The sequence below is a fragment of the Macrosteles quadrilineatus genome, unplaced genomic scaffold (assembly GCF_028750875.1).
Source record: "Macrosteles quadrilineatus isolate MER2022 unplaced genomic scaffold, UCM_ALF_1.0 Scaffold_5__1_contigs__length_97177068, whole genome shotgun sequence".
Lineage (NCBI taxonomy): Eukaryota > Metazoa > Arthropoda > Insecta > Hemiptera > Cicadellidae > Macrosteles > Macrosteles quadrilineatus.
This window is the reverse complement of record NW_026542598.1, coordinates 95,610,818-95,628,096: the sequence shown is the minus strand read 5'-3', so window position 1 is coordinate 95,628,096 and position 17,279 is coordinate 95,610,818.

Genomic DNA, 17,279 nt, shown 5'->3' with positions numbered 1-17,279 from the left:
GTTATTTTCACGTGAATGCAGGATACTTAAAAATGTTTATCCTAGCCTACTTCGACTCACCTCAAATGGCTGAACAGGTTCTATAGTCCAAGGATTTGGGATTGGTTTTTCAAGAAAGCAGCATATACATTGACTTACATTTAGTTCTATTGTTACCCATTCTTTATACTATATACTTACTATTATGTGTAACATTGAAGATGTAACTCCCGTTACTGTACATTAGCTCTATGAAAGTGAATAAGCTAAGAAACAATCGCATTTATTGCAACATGCCGCTTCCTTGCATTCATGGTGCATCTACATTTTTGGTCGGAACCAAATCTAACATAAACAGGCCAAAATCTTAATGTTTCATGAGTTAGTGTTTCAAATCTCTTAAAGTTTTACCCTGGGCGTAGAGACGACCAAAAGACTTTGAAGACTTGTGCTGCGATCTAACCACATATAATGTTAACTACGTAGTCTTCGTCGCTGATCCGTTCATCGTTTGTACACTATCATGACTGACTGTATACTGAGTATATAGGCAATTTTTACTCCCACTAGCAGTATGAGTATCTGTTTCGTCAAAATTGCTGAAAACTATTGCTGCTTTCTATCCACATAGGGTGGTAACTACCTGATCTTCGTTGTTGAATCGTACCATAGATGAAGTAAGTAGTAATACTACTTCATCTATGGTCGTACAGTGTTTTGTTCGCGAATTACTGATTCTATACTCAACGGCACAACTCCCACCAGCTGCAGTTTCATCCACCATCCTCACTTCAGGCCGAGCTTGGTCTATAACAGCCTATTATTACCCCATTTACGACCGGTTTGATAGCTTTTCGTCATTTGTCTATGCAGATCTGCTCCAAGTGTTTGTATTTCATATTGACTAATGAGGACATCTTAGTGTTTCGTCCTTCGATCCTGATTTACGATGTCTTCTGCAACATTCATAAACATTGCTGTTATTGCTGGATATGCTTTATTTTACCGCTGTAAAAGTTTATATTCTTTGCGTCGGTGTTAACAGGATGTAAACCTATATTTAACTGCAGGTGAAGCTGAGGGAGGGAAGCTGTAGGTATTTAGACGAGTCGTCAACGTTGGTAATAGTTTTGATCTCAGTGTCAATACCTACATACTGTGAGGATTGATTTTTATTTGATTTGATTTGTTATTGGTATTTGTCGTTGTTGCATGTCATATCGATGTTTTACTCTTTGTCCCTTATTGACGATTAATTACTTCACACAACTTACCAATCATTTTAAAATTTTTACTGAAATTGTTATATTGATGAGTTAATCAAATCTTTTAGATTTTAAGTCAATCTATTTTGTCTTCTAAACGTTCTAAAATGTACGAAAGTAACTGTATTGGTAATTAACCTCTACAAAAACTGGTCTACTAGTCTTCTATAGCTTTGCCATTGAAGGTTTCCTATGTAAAACATTATTTGAGGTTAAAAATACATATATTGTAGCCTTAAATAATTATAAATCTAGAAAAAAATAACACTTCAAACAAAGTAAGACCCTTTAATACGTAACACGCTTGAAACACAATTGAAATACACTTGAAATCCTCCAAATTCAAAGGATGAGAAGGGCGAAAACGATATCAGCTGATATTTTTCACTTGAAACATTTTTTTTATTTTTTTATTTTGGATAAGATGTTGGCACGTGAAAGCGAATAGTTTTCTACGAGTAACATTAACTTATAGACTTTTCCTTCAATCACTACCGCAGGTGCTGAGGTTCGTTGCGCGTGCTCTATCAAAGGGGTCGCCGGAATGGTCGCCCCCGGAAACATCACCCCCCAGGCTAAACGTGACGTCACGAAACCAGACAACCAGCTGGTATAAAATCTATGTCCGCGACCGGAATCATACCCCCCCCCAAGGGCTTGACAAGTAATTTATCAAAGTCTAGTTGATACGAACTAATTATGTTATTAATTTTAATTCAAACAAGTAGAAACGGAAAGGTCTCCCCCGGCAAGACATCCCCTATGTACACCCCGGAATCGTCCCCCCCCTGAAACGCTACCCCTAGTAGGGCTGGGCTGCTCGGCAGCCTACCTGCTGCCCGTCCTTCCCATTCCATTGTTCTGAGGCCGAGGGTCGGCCGCTCGTTCATTATTATTGTCGCTTGGACAACAGCTTTTCCACAGAAGAAAATTGCAGACCCTGTGGTGGAATATCAATCAGATGTGTATGAACTTAAATAATACGAGCAAAGATTGACTTTAAAAATGATTCTTTTAGACTTAATTCATAAAAAAAACTACCAACGATACGGTAATGCGTAAAGTATACATTTTTTCTGTTGCATTAAATAGTAGTTATACAGTACTTATCAACATCAGTAAACTTACCTTACACCCTATGGTAATTGTTAAGCAACACATTTGTTAAAAATAGAATAATTGCTAAATGTATTAAAAATGAATCGCATTGCTTTAAGTTTGGCCCCGATTTAATTAATAATTTAAAAATTAGAAACAGATTATTAAATAAGAATAAACCTAATAATATCTTTTTTAGGGGATTAATCCCTTAAATTTAACGGAATAATTAATTGTTAGTAATTACAAATATGTAAATGATACTATAAAGGTTATGCCAAAAAGTACCTTAATTCAGAAACAGCCTAGGCTAGATTCATATAACTGGAATAGAGTCAAAATATTATGAAAGTATAATAAAAATATCAGAATAACTTTAAATCGAGAAGAGGACTTGCAATCATTGTTGATATACCAATAAATAATTAGTTTTGTTATAAGATGTATATGTTTAGAAAACCTTTTTGCTACTGAAGTTTGCAAAATTATGTTTATAATTACTAAGGGGAATATATAGGCCTACGTGAGTTCAAATTTTTAATATGTAATCAAAATTTTGAATGTTGAGCTGTAAACTTGTATTACATAGCTTAAACGATAGTAACATTCGTATATACTCCAATTAATGTATCACAAAGTACCAATTATAATTAAAAATACCCCCGCCGGCCACCACAGCAAACCTGCAAACTAAGCAAATTTCCATTTGCCTGATTGGATTTACGCTAAAATGTCTCTGTAAATATCACATTTATTCCCTATTTAAATAACAGTAGTTTAAATAAACTGTTTAAATAACACAGTTCCCTATTTAAATGGGAGCGAGCTGGCGTAGTGGTTAGAGCGCGGGACTTCAGTCCCTGAGGTCCCGGGTTCGATCCCCGCCAAGTCACCAATGGATTTTATCCAAGTGATAATGCCGCAACCCCTAGGTCTAGCCTGAAGTAATGTGAAAAACAATCCCAGGCTCGTGCCTAGCGTCCTTAGGACAAAAAAAAAAAAAAAAATCTGTAGTACCTTTACCTATTTGGTAGTGTTTGGACGCCTTCTTATGTGGGAAAAAGTTGAAAAATATGTTGATAATATTTCAAATTATCAAATCAAATACGGTACTTAGTCATTTTAACTACGTAAATAATTATGTAAGTAAATAATTAAATATATTTTCTTAAATTGTTTTTGGTAACAAATAAATCATTAAAAACCTGGTAAACATTAAAGACCAAGAGCACAACAAATAAAGAAAGCAAAAGGAAAATGAAAAATGGCTTTAATAAAAAAAAATAACATTTTACTAAGTTTTAGAATATGCCTACTATATGTTGTTTTTTCCTACCGTAATAGATCCTCGTATTCAGGAAATCTGTAGATTTGAACTATACGTCTCTAATACTTCTACCCTTGGGTAAAATCAAGATTTGTCTGAAATCAGATCTGTGTAAGTAGGCCTATAAGTTTATGCCATGAAAGTTATGTCATTTTTGTAGAATGTGTGTAGTCTATATCGATATACAGTACCAAAATTTTGAGGGTTATAAAAATGTGAAACGTTGTAGCAGGTCTAAAGAAAATACTGGGGAAAATCCCCTGCCATATTTTGAGCTGATTTTATTGTTTGTGCAACTTCAGAGTATACTTTTTACAAATTATATTAACATTTTTCAAAATCTGTTTAAAACTCTATGAGGCGTTCTGTTCACAAATTAACCCCTTCCAAATTAATAAAGTACATAGGCTAGATAACACTGATAATTATGAATTATGTTAATGTACGAATTATGGTAAAAAGTTGAAACTGACTTTAGTAAATAAATAACTAAACTTTTCCTTAACTATGTTAAACAAACGTATTTGGCTCAGGTATTCTTGGGAGGGATACCTGAAGTCTCAGCTATTTTACAAAAAAATACCTCCCGCTATAAATACAGTTGTATTCTACGAATTAATAGTCTGCAAATTACAGACGAATTCCATAAATCAATACTCTGAGAATAGTGGATACCAGGATTATGTTCTCTTACAAACTTTTAAGTTATACGTATTAATATTCTGCGAACTACAGGTAGATTTAAATGTGTAACTTTCAAAACAATGGGTGACCGTTCATGGAATAACTGTACTACTTCAATGTAAATTTAGTTATTTAGAATCAGCAGTGTGAAATCATGAAATAAAGTGAATGTGACACTGTTGCTTGCTTCTCTGTCAACGCAAACGTTAACAGTGTGAGCTTTTTCCTGTTTATTGCCGAAGAAACTAACCAATATTTACTTTCTAAATTCTTTTTACGAGAAAGAGTCCTTCACCAATATCAAATCAGGAATATTCGCAATGCATTTATTTTACCATAAAACCCAGACAATTATTTAAATGTATATCATATAGAGCATTTATTGCTCAATGTTTACAATTTAAGAATTAGGAAATGTGAAAATATGTTTGTCAAGTGTGTACTGTATTATGGTGAGTGGTTGAAGCATGCTCATATTAATACGAGTTGATTCCTTACTTAATGTGTACTACAGTATTACTACAAAACATTTTATTTCATTTCCACGTGTTTCAAATACATTTTATACGTTGGCGGAAAAAACTATATGTAATTTATACATCATCTAATGTATAAAATTAAGGGGAAATGTCTAGAGAACGCACAATATCAAAGTGTTAATTTGTATTTATCTTATAATTGTAATATCAACAACATTTGCGTAATAATACTAAATCCTTCCCATTCTTGCGAGTTCAGTCGAGTGGTGGTAATATGGGACAGTCTCTACCCTTGTGAACAATAGCTGGCTCGAATCACGAGCCCAAGCCCTACAGCAGGTATACCGGGGGTGATCATGGCAGGGGGGGACCTTTCCGGGGTGTGCATTTTGAAAACGATCGGGGTTAGCGTATCCGGTTAACATCAATTGTAATTAGAAAATCTGGCAATTGTATATGATAAGTGAATATAATTATCTAATTAATACGCAAACTCAAAAATAACTCGTCATATCGACGAGTGCATGCTGCAACTGAAATTGAGTGTCCGCGGCCGGAAACATCACCCCCCGGTCTCTGACGTCATTATGACGTAGGGGGGGTGATGTTTCCGGGGGCGACCTTTCCGCGTCCCCTATCAAAGCTTTCTCTGTTTATGCGCGGTCGGGACGCACTTAGCACCGAATGGATAACTGATCGACGCAAGGGATCAAAGGTCTGTGTCTATCAACTGTCTTAGCTTACTGCTTTCTGTATTACACAGATGACACTTGGGTGATAAGTGGTCATCCTATCGAATCTACGAGTAGATTTAGAAGGGATTCGCGAAGAGGTGAGAAAAAAGTAATGGGATCTTCAATTTACATTAGTTATGTACTGTTGCGATCGCCTAGTATGCATTGTTAGTTCAATTGATCTGTCAATTGATTGAAATTTGTTGTGGATTTCAATTTACTTTCTTTGCACTAATTTTTACAAGGGAAACTAAAAGGGTATGTTACTGCAATATATAAAAACTACTTACCATTCCATCATAAACTAAACTAGAATGGTTCAACAGTAAATAGATCACTTTATGTGTAATGAATTTTCAAAGTATAAGAATATAAAGGCAAACTTGTACAGTATAATGGCACGTTCTATGTGAAGCGTATTAAACTATAGGTTGAAAGAAATCTGGCTGCAATTTACCTGTGGCTTGCATGTCTATTCCAGCAACCAAAGCCAATGTTGTAAATCAATCGGATTTCAGCTAAATTATTAGGATGGTTAGTAAAATATAACATTTTCTCGACTGTGCACTTCGAAGACAACATGATAAAAAGTTTTTCTACAAAATTAATTTCAATTAAAAATTTGCACGCGCGATTTTCACCTTTTCTTTGTAGATTTTAGAAACTAAATTTCAGTCATCACAATTGCTCGCATGTAAACTGATATTTTGGAGTTAAACTCCCGAAAATGATTCCAATACGTTCTAAACATTTAAACGCATTGAAAACACGCCTAATCACCCACATCTTTCAAATTTAGCTCCAACCACCCCTTGTTCCCGCCGAAAGAAAGAATATTCCCTCCAAAAACCGTGTCATCGCTCAGCAGACAGCCGAATTCCTAGGATTTCTCGTATAAATTCTTCGTTTGCACTTTGACAGGTGCAAAAACGGCGGTCACCCGACGTGGCGGAGTCTTGCCGACGTTGGCGTCACCCTGGGCGCCTCCTGGAGGTTCTGCGATGTCCAGGGTCTGGCGCCGAGGATGATAAAGTCTGACCACCTTACACGCTTCACCTGGGGTCAGGAATGCTGGGAATGTGGTGGACAAGGGAAATATCGCAGAAAAAGAGCGTTGTTGGAGTCTTCAGCCTTAGATGTGACATGAAATTAGTTTTATTTAACAAGAGGATCGGTTATCAAAGGTGAGATGGGATGAATATCTGAATGTCTTAAAATCCAAACATTACGGATGTATATAAAGTATTTAGCGGGTTAGCAATGTTTTGTCATAACAGGGACAGAAAATATATTTTACAAGTTGTCACATGCTAAGATTTGCACAAACAACGTACAAATACCTCAGGTTACCTGAAATATGACAATCTTGAGGTATTTGTACGTTGTTTGCTCAAATCTTAGCATATAAAAACTGTATTTACTAGGTTAAGAATATTGACACAATTTAATGTACAGTGTACAACCATTGAATACTGACGGATAGATTATGAAATGAAATGAAACGATTATTCACTTTTTATACAACTAACTTATTTAAAGTATCTCTAAGGTTTTAAATTCATCATATTCGTGAGAGTTATTACTTTTAGAATAGATTAATACCCCCGCCGCAGCAAACCTGCAGACTAAGCGAATTTCCATTTGCCTGATTGGATTTACACTAAAATGTCTCCTTAAAAATATCACATTTATTCCCTACTGTATTTAAATCAAATCACTTTAACACATACTCAGGTTTGCTGCAACAGGGAGGGTTAAAGTGTTTTTTTTATGTAAAATGTTAATAGTTAGTAAGAAATAAAAACATTTTCCAAATTTGGGCAAAAATATGTTAATAAATAAGCAAACTACAACAGTTTACTTATCCTCCATAAGAATAACATGGGAATTTTAAATTTACAATTTTTTTGAATTTTCTCCGTAACCATTAGGCGCATTAAAACGCTTCAAGATACTAAATTATTTGTTTTTTTAAGCTCCACAAAATAGTTTGGAAAGAAATTGCAAAAATTCAAGTTTTTTGGGTCGAAAATGGGAAAAACCCATTTTTACCCCATAAAAGCCCCCATAAACCCCCGTTCCCATGGTCCGATCATGCTGGTTCGCGAACTCGTTCGAATAAACGTAGGTTTACACGTTTGTACCAAATTTCATCAAAATCGGATCATTTTTGCTCGAGTTATCGCGCTAACGGACATATATATATATATATATATATATATATAAATATATATATAAATATATATATAAATATATATATATATATATGAATTTGAACGGATGCTATTTTTGGCCTCTAGGGACCTCAAAACAAAACAAAAAATCGGTCCCGGGTCCAGGTCTTACCATGAGTACTACGGTAATAGCTTATTCCCTATATGGGAAATTCGCTAAAAGCACAATATTATGTCTATTCTTGAATCTGTGGTTTTAGTTGCTCAACACTGCAACAGATGGATTGTAATGAACCAAATTAGCGACTACTAGTCACTACTGTATAGTAGCAGGAAATAATAATAATTTCAACGCGTTGTACAATAAGGTTAGCTTACTTAAATGTCAGTTAAAAGTGGTAAATATAGGTCAAACTTTGTTTTAGCTCAAATTCAAATCAAAATACGTATCAAGAGTAAACGAGCCAACCAATGAATAATAATATAATCTAAATTGTCCAACGAAATGGATCTAGAAATATATACAAGTTGGATTTCCCTATCTCCATATCTATCCCACTCATTCCTTCGCCGCCTACATCCAACAAAACCCATGTCCCATTCAGAATATTACCCGACTTCGAAAAAAACCCTTTGCTTAAACGTTCCTGTTTTGTATCCAGTTATTTAAATAAATAGAGTGTTTACAACACTCGGCGCGCCTGACCTTGGTCGAAATGCGTTTACATTTATCTGTCATTTGCATAAGTGTGCAGGTGAAAGGGACTTGTTGTGAAAGGTGACATACAGTGCACGAGCTGATTTTCAAGATAACTTTCCAAATTTTTTGATCGTATCGGACAATGCGAATGATTAAGCTGCGTCGGGTTCCCAATTCTGATCGTGGGACGTTAATCATTTCTGTACGTGTTGCGGCCAGTGTTGCCAAATGCGGGTAATTTTACCCGAATCAGGGGATTTTCGTGGGGATTTTTTGGGGGATTTTATTTCAGTGAGTTTGTACTGTCCATTAACTATAAACACAGGAGCAGCAGCATTACTAATTTATTTATACTTGTTTTGCACGTTTCCTCTGTCAAATACGTTAAGGAAATCGTGCAAAAACTGGCATTTTGTTTACTGTTTAATAGAAACTAATGTCAATTTGTAGCTCAATGATACCTGGATCTAGTATAAATCAGGTACAGTATGTGATAGGACCAGCGACCTTCAGATTTGAAGGCGAGCACTATAACTACTTTGATAACCTGTTAAGTTATACACACTAAAGAATCAAACCTCTTCTGCAAAGTGATTTTATGCTTCTTTTATTAATGTTTGAAAAGATAAGTTGAGCACGAAGCACAATACGAAAACGTTTTTAAACAGTAGTAAAAGGTAAAGATTGATCAGTTCCAAAACAGATTTGGTTATGTTGGATCAATTTATTTCACAATGCAAAATAGACACGAAGACACGTAAGTTTAGTTAAGCTGGACCTTGGTGTGCTACAACAAATTTAATTTAATATTTTGGTACATGTACGGATGTGAAACAGCGATTGATAAACTCAGGGATTGACGAGGGTATTTTGGTAGTCCTTTAGGGTAAAATTAGGGATTCTCAGTCATTTTAACCCAGGATTTTCAACTTTCCAAAATTTCTGATGCTATCAATGCGGATGATTTAGCTCTAGTCAGATTGCCAATTCTAATCGTGGTACGTTTATCTTCCCGATACTTTGTTCACTGTACGCTCGGGGTCGCGTTGTCGTTCATTTCTTTATTAGCAAGCCATAGAAACCGGTCCCGGGTACTTAACCCCGTGTTTGGATTGGGGGCCGCATTAAATGTCTTTGGGACACCTTTATCGCAGTTTATACGCCATTCGGCATACGTTCATTGTGGATTTGCATTTGGATTAGCAGTTTTTATTCAAACAGTTTTAAATTTTGCCTCGCAGCAGGTGTTGTAAATTCGAGGTTCGAAGAACGGTTTTGATTGTGATCGAAACTTGGAATATTTACGCTTTGAGATTTTCATTTTGTGTTTGGTTCGACATAAAACATTTGAGAAGTGCTCAAGGTTTGACTGAGGAGCAACATACCGTTCCGGATTTATTTGTACATAATTTGGTTTTATTTTTGTTGTCATGGACAAAATCACTATTTAACCTGCAAATCTACACCTCAAGGCTTTGGACGTCCATAGGGCTAAGCACGAAAAGATTTTAAGACCAGAATATCCTTTGATGTAAGATAAACTCATGGCCTACCTTTATAAAATTTCGGCCCAGTCGGTTCATCAGTTTTAAGTATAATGTACCTGCAACAAATATATTTACATAAACCACACATTCTTTATCGGAAACCCATGTTAGATGAAATATGAAACCTAGTTTTGATTTCGTCGAACCTGGGTCTTCGGTAGATGACGTCGTCGATGAACTGGCGAAAAACTGGCAGTCATATCCTAAAGACAATGAGTCATCAAAGTTTACTGTAACCGGGTAAGTCTATTTTATAGTTTATTTTTGCTTTTACAATTGAATTTTGTTAATAAATTTACCTCTTCCATACGATATCTCTGTATTTAAATGACAGTAAAACTAAGATGTATAATCATAATACCACAGATGAGCAGGTTGCAATCATTGTTGCTGACGAGCTGTACCATCGTGTAACAGTAGTTTCCTGATAAACACCAGTTTGTATGACTAGACATGCTGGCGAGACCGCGAAGGAATACTGATCATCTGGACTACTTTCTTCCGCCATACACGTTCTGCGAAATGATACTCATTTTTGTACATCTGCAGATAAAATACATATTTGGTGTTTCACTAACCAGGTATGTTTTTAAAACATTTCATGCAATTGTACAACCAAGAATTATAGGTAATCCTATTTTAATTTAACTCGTTGTAAATAATAAATTTTTGAGATAACGAAATAAATATATTTTAGGATTAAACAATTAACAATTAATTCGTTACTTTGAAGTAAAGACGATTTTATAGTTTAATTATGCACTTTATTTTGTATGTTTTGACGTGATTTATGTAGTTCCCGTCATTGATTTTGGTTATAAATTTGCCACAGCGTGTTTCCTTACATCATCTGACTTATTCCCATACAAGTCTCTCACATGTACAATATTTTAGTAACGCCCTTGACTTTATAAAATGTAAAATTTATAGATTTAGTTTTATTCATACAGAAGATAGGAGCCTCTTACAAAATGTTCCAATGTAAAAATTCGGGGTTCTTCCAAATTTATTTACCACGGTTTAACCAAGTTAGCCCTACATTTTGTGGTACTTAACTGCCATATTTATAATATCTCCCTGAGTTTTTGGTACTTTCTTTGTTGACTAAAATAAACAAATCTGTGGTTTAAAGTTAAATCACCTTTCAGTTTCGCTAGGTTGAAATGTTGGCCTTCTTCATAGAAGTTAGCGATTGACACCAACAGAGATTTTAGGTAGCTCAATTCACCTTCTTTTAATATCTAAAACCAACTACAGATTTTACACGAGAATAAATTTACAAAAGAATAAATCATTGGCAATACATACATACAGTATTGCATTCTTTAAATATTTTTGACACCTAGACGGTTGCCACGTCCGGCTGGGTCCGTTTCCTTGTTTGCGTTTTTTCAGCGCTCTTTAGCGGTGTTTGTTGACCAAACTTCTCCATTTAGACAACCAACATTCCTCATCTACCTTTCAGCGTCTAGAGTGAGTGGTTTTGGGGGAAACCTCATTTGTAATCTCTTCGTTTGATTGTTACACCCATAATTCCCTATAGGTAGCCAAGGGGATAAAGTGAAAGCCTAGTAAACAGACGTTTGCTGGTTCAATCCGAGGATAGTTAGCCTTAGGGGTTCAAATAGCAAATAGCACTTACCGGTAAGTAATCTTGTCTAAAGCAACAACAGATAAGTCAGTAACAAGGACTTATATGGTATACTTTCATATGGCATCTCACTCAATTCACTCTCCCAATGATATTTGAGTTTAAAATTTTAAATTTGAGTTTTAAATTGGCCCTAATTTAGGTACAAAAATAGTTATAATAGGCAACTCTCGTAGCATATCAATTTCTAAAGTATTTAATTCGAATCATGACTGATGAGATGCTTGAAAATCATTGTAAAAATTTTAAGCACTACAACTTAAGTCTCGCAGTAACAATGAGTTTTGTTTAGAGTAAAGTAAGGTTAGTAAAATTTGCCTGCGTAATACTAGGATAAAGCCAGCGTGATAGAAAGTTAACTCTTCCGCAACATTATGTAAATAAAATTCTTCTGTAATCACCTTAAGCTGCTTATCAAACTTATTGAAGAGCCTCTACAGTAAATCTATTATACGGCTTTGCCGAGCTCTTGGTAGATGGACAATCCACTTAGTTCCATAGTCGGTGGAAGATTTGCCCGAAGATCTCCACTAATGAAATACCCGGAGATTGACCCCGAGGTCAGCCGAGGACCCGGCCGAATCTCCGGGTTTTTATGGAGATGGTGTTCTGAAACGTGCGCTACCGGTACCTGTTTCATTCGTGTCGTTATCCATGTAACACACTTTATGTTGTGAATATCCAACCTGTAATAGTTTGAGGTGGACAAAATATTTTTGCCATATTGCAAATCTCATACACGATGAATGGATATAGTGATGTACGAAAACCACAATGAATTGTCTATGAAAATACTTCTATGATAACTATCGTGACGATATTGATCTTGAACAATTAATCACCTCTTGTTTAGGCCTACATCTGTGTGTAGATTTTTCAGGGCAAATATGTATTTGGATGTGATTTGATAGCAATTGTGATTCGTCCGAAAGAAATTAGTATGACGATATCCCTGGTGATTTGTTTTGGTAAAGATTTATACAATAAGTTATCTAGTGCGTTACCTAAACATATTTTTTGATGTGGGTGCCCTCATAGAACTGGGCGTTTATAGTATTCTACCCTAGAAATTATTTACCCTTACAAATCATTACCCGATCAAATCAGCCACAAATTGGACTAGTAAATCATAATTTCGACAAATAGGATCCTTAAGCCGCGTTTACACCAAAGTTGACAACCAGGTTTTCGACTAGTTTCGGAAACTTGTTGCTTTTTCTACAAAATGCAGCAACTTTTTCTGTCGTCAACTAGTGGAGCAACAAGTTTTCCACTAAATTTTGGTTTCCCGCGGAGAGTCGGTAAGATCAAAGAAAGTTGACAACAAAAAGTTGAAGACTAGTTGCTACGCGCTTTGCGCAAGCAACTTGTTGAAAACTAGTGGAGAACTATTCCTCTCCCATATTGTAAACATATTGTAAATGTGTATTATTGAATTATTTTAATTATTATAATAGGGTAAATATTAGCTATCTTTCGATTTAAATATCTTAATTATGCCTAATAATTCTGGATGTGTACAGAGCTACACACCACGCCCGTGGTCTGATTTGGATTAAAATTTGTATGTAGGTACTTTTCCATAACATCTCCAGGTATTTTTGAATTTTTTTGAAATTTTGATTTTTAATGGTGATTTTTCCAAAATACGGAAAATTTGATCTTGAAATGGCCGACATCCTTGACACACTGTACTTATTATTACGCGCCTATTCTTTGGCAACAAGTTTTCCACTAGTTGCTCTAAATTAGTGAGGAGCAACATTTAGTTGTAAACTTTTAGTTGTCAACTTTTGGTTGTAAACTTTTGGTTGACAACTTTTGGTTGTCAACTTCGGTGTAAACGCGGCTTTAACAAATCTCTACCGCGTTATATCTCGCCAGATCAACCATTAAAAGTATTTACAACCGGAACATATTTATTAACGAATTGGAATACAAACATTCATGTCCACCCCGAGAAATCATATCGAAATTAGGTTATGGAAATGGTCGAGTAGAGTACACTCACGATACCCCGCCTATTCACATTAGTATAACATAATATCAAATCACTATGCTGTCTTGTCTATAAACATTTCACATAGACTAGCCGCTTTAGCATCCCCGAGACTATGATAAATTAAGTATCAGTGAAGAAAACAGCCAATCAACCGTACAAAGGAGAAAGAGAGGGAAACGACAAAACCGCAGAGAATGGCAAGACAAAACCAGAACTGATCTGTATTCCGTGTCGATCCGCCGACATTAATATCTTTGACAGGAATTTTGACAGACGTTATCTATTGTCGCCTAATTATTGCGAGTCACGTGACCGTTTCTGTCCCAGCCCCACATAAACCTGCCAGCGACAATCGCTACCTAAAGCTTTTTCTTGTTCCTTAGAAGCTTCCCCGTGATGGATACATCCTGTATTTTAGTCGTGTTTTACGACTTGTTACAAGTTCCATTAGCTTGGACCTTTATGAGAGCCGGGTTGGTAGTAGTTCTTAGGAAACGACTGGAATTGACGTAACAATTGGTAAACTACTACAAGAATAATTATATTATTGTAAATAGGCAAAATTCGTAGTGTAGTTGTACACGTTTATCCTCTAATTTGCTTGTGGAAATGTCCTATCTATTCTTTCAAAGTATGCAATTTTGAAATCATTAAGTGCACTAATCAAATTCTACTTTGCTGAAAACCCCCTTTAGCTGTGTCGATGCGAATACTGTTCATCTAATGAGTATGGAATAAACTATGTTTTTGAGTAATTTCTTGTACCTTTGAGGGTCCCCAGGCCAAGACTTGGGTATTTAGGTTTGGAATATGAGGTTTGGAATCATCAGGTTTGGATTCATAAGAGGTTTGGACTAAGACATACAAGTTTCTAATAATATGAGCCTCTTAGAGTTCCTATTCCTGATTCTGGCTAAAGAAATTGCTGGTCTTAGCCAATAACAGCTGCTCAGGTCATCTCACTTAAACCTTTACTCTACCTTTACTTACATTTGTGTCTCGCTCAGCTATGTATCTATCTTCTTTAGTAACGACAATACTAAATGTTGACAAGAACTACGAAAAAGTCTTTCAGACAAAATTGGTTCTTCAGCTATAGGTATACTGTACAATTGAATCGTGTTCATAATGCTTGTGGATAACAACACAAGAGCTTTCACTTTTCCAACTACACAAACACGTTAATCAATCATGTATTAAAACCCAAAGCTACCTCAAGAGCGTAATGTGCGGCGACGCCGGTGGCTTTATGAATGGTCAGGATGAATGGGCAAGTCCGGTCTTGACCGGTAACTGGTGCCAACTGTTGCCGATACCGGTTCCACAACAGTTCCTGCTTCGTGTCGTGCTCGGCCTGCTGATGGAGCGGCTCCAAATGTAGCAGTTACTCAATGTAACATAGTTAAATGTGTTTTAATGTATTGCAATTATGCACACTTAACTTTTCTGTAGAGTAAATAACATATTTAAGATAGGCGAAGATTGGTGGAGCAGTGTCTCCAGCAGTAGCAGTTATTTAAAGTGGCATAGTCAAATATGGTTTTTATGTAGTAAGTAAAATAACGCACACTTGAAATTCATTATTTTCTTCTTGCAAATACAAATTTCTTATGAGTGGAGAATATACTGCAGATGTCTACATAATGTTTGTATAATTTGATGTCGAATTCAATATCATCTTCCAATTCGGTTGCAATCAACTACCTTCAGCATCTGAGTGCATCATCTGGTGAATCCAAGATTTTTGCAAACTCATTCAGCTTCCTCATAAATAGAGAATATGCTCGAGAGAGTATGATTTTTTAAATTTACAAAGTAAATTTAACCGCATTCCAATGCACAAAACAAATCACTCACTCATTTTTAGACGATAATTTAAAGAGGAATATGATTAAATTGCTTTATCAGATCAGCACCCTAAAGAACCTTCGGGTTTAAGATATTAGTAAACTCACTTACCTTTCGCATGAGTGAATAATCTAAGATATGTTTTTGTAATTTAGTAATTTGCTGGAAACTTTCTTCGATGGAAATCTCAAAATTCCTCCTGACACACTTGTTCTTTCAGCCAAGAAGTTGAGGAGGAATGCAATTAACCAACTTCAGCACAGAATGAATCATCGCGTCCAAGATTAATCAATTGATTGCCTGACCTCTCTGTGGCTCTTACAGTCGATGGTCTTGTCTGGAAATTAATTTTACGCCTGTTTACCAATCAATTAATTATAAGCTTGTCGATATCGTAGGCGTGAAGAATCTTTATGGCTTCGAGATGACTGTGAAATTCCTCCAAAGCGTGCAGATCTGATAAAAGTTAAGTTCGCTGTCAAGTTCTTAAAACATTTTTATATCTTGAAGAATCTCAATATTGCACTCAATGACTGAGTCAGCGTGACATTTTCATGGACGGCAAAAGGCATTTTTCATTCTAATTTGGAAGAAGCATGATGTTTCGGCATGCACAATAGAGTTAATATCATAGACGAGAATACTTTTGAGATATGGAAATCAATTACAGTTTTAAAAGTCTGAAGGGAATGACTGATGAGGAATTAGTATGATGCATAAATCTGTTGTTTGGCTAATCACAATTTATTTGTAAGTTCTGATGTGGAGTAAGTCCATACAACCATAGATCTTTTTGGATACTGAGGTAGACAGACATGTCTTCTATATGGATCAGCTGTTGTAGTTTTTTATTGCAATATAATATAGCGCTTCTGCCAATCTTCTCGTGGAGTGTGTCACTTTCAGATAATTTTTCTTCCTTAGTTTTCAATTCTATGGTAGTTTCTGTGACTTATAGATGTTAGAGTTTCAAAAAAGAGTTCTTTTCATCCTTTCATGGTTAATTAGTTGGGTATGATTACTGATTGACAGCAGCACATTCATAGTTTATAGTTCAATCAAACATCACTCGTTTCTATTTTTTAACTGGCCACAGTAATGGGTTGTCAACATCTACCAATAGTCAAATGTATAACTCTAGATATGGCTAATTTGTTAAGCGTAATACGTTTCTCATTTTCAACTTACTCGACAGGTTTCTTTTCCGAACTTTCTTCCAGTCTACTCGAGAATCGATACCACATCCACTCCATAGCTCGCATGTTCACCAAATCAGATTGAAGTACCGAATATCTACTTGCGGTTGTCTCTGCGATCTCGGTCCATACAACACTCGGTTATCTGATTATTCGTACACGCGTGAAAGTTGGTATCTGTTCGACGTTTCTCCTATCTATCATCCGGCGGATTGACGGCTAGGCTCAAGGTTGACAGAACTTGCAGTGCACACACTCACACGCATTCTACAAACACACGCACTCACAAACACACGCACGCATTCACACACGAACCCTACAAATATCAGCACGCGGTTTCTCTTTTTCTAGGTCAAGCTTTTGATCTCGCTGCTGAAGTTTGGTGGAGAGAAACTGAGTCCGAGGGACAACAATCGATGTAGTTCTCCTTTGTCGTTATCACATAGATTTGAATAAAGGTGGTTGATTTTAGGCACGTTGAAAAATACTGGTTGCCTTTTGAAGGTTGCATATCAGTTAGCACATTAGCCCAGAGAAGTAGGGTACTGTATTGGCAAATCCTTGTGTAGATTAATTTAATGATCCTTGAAAGTTC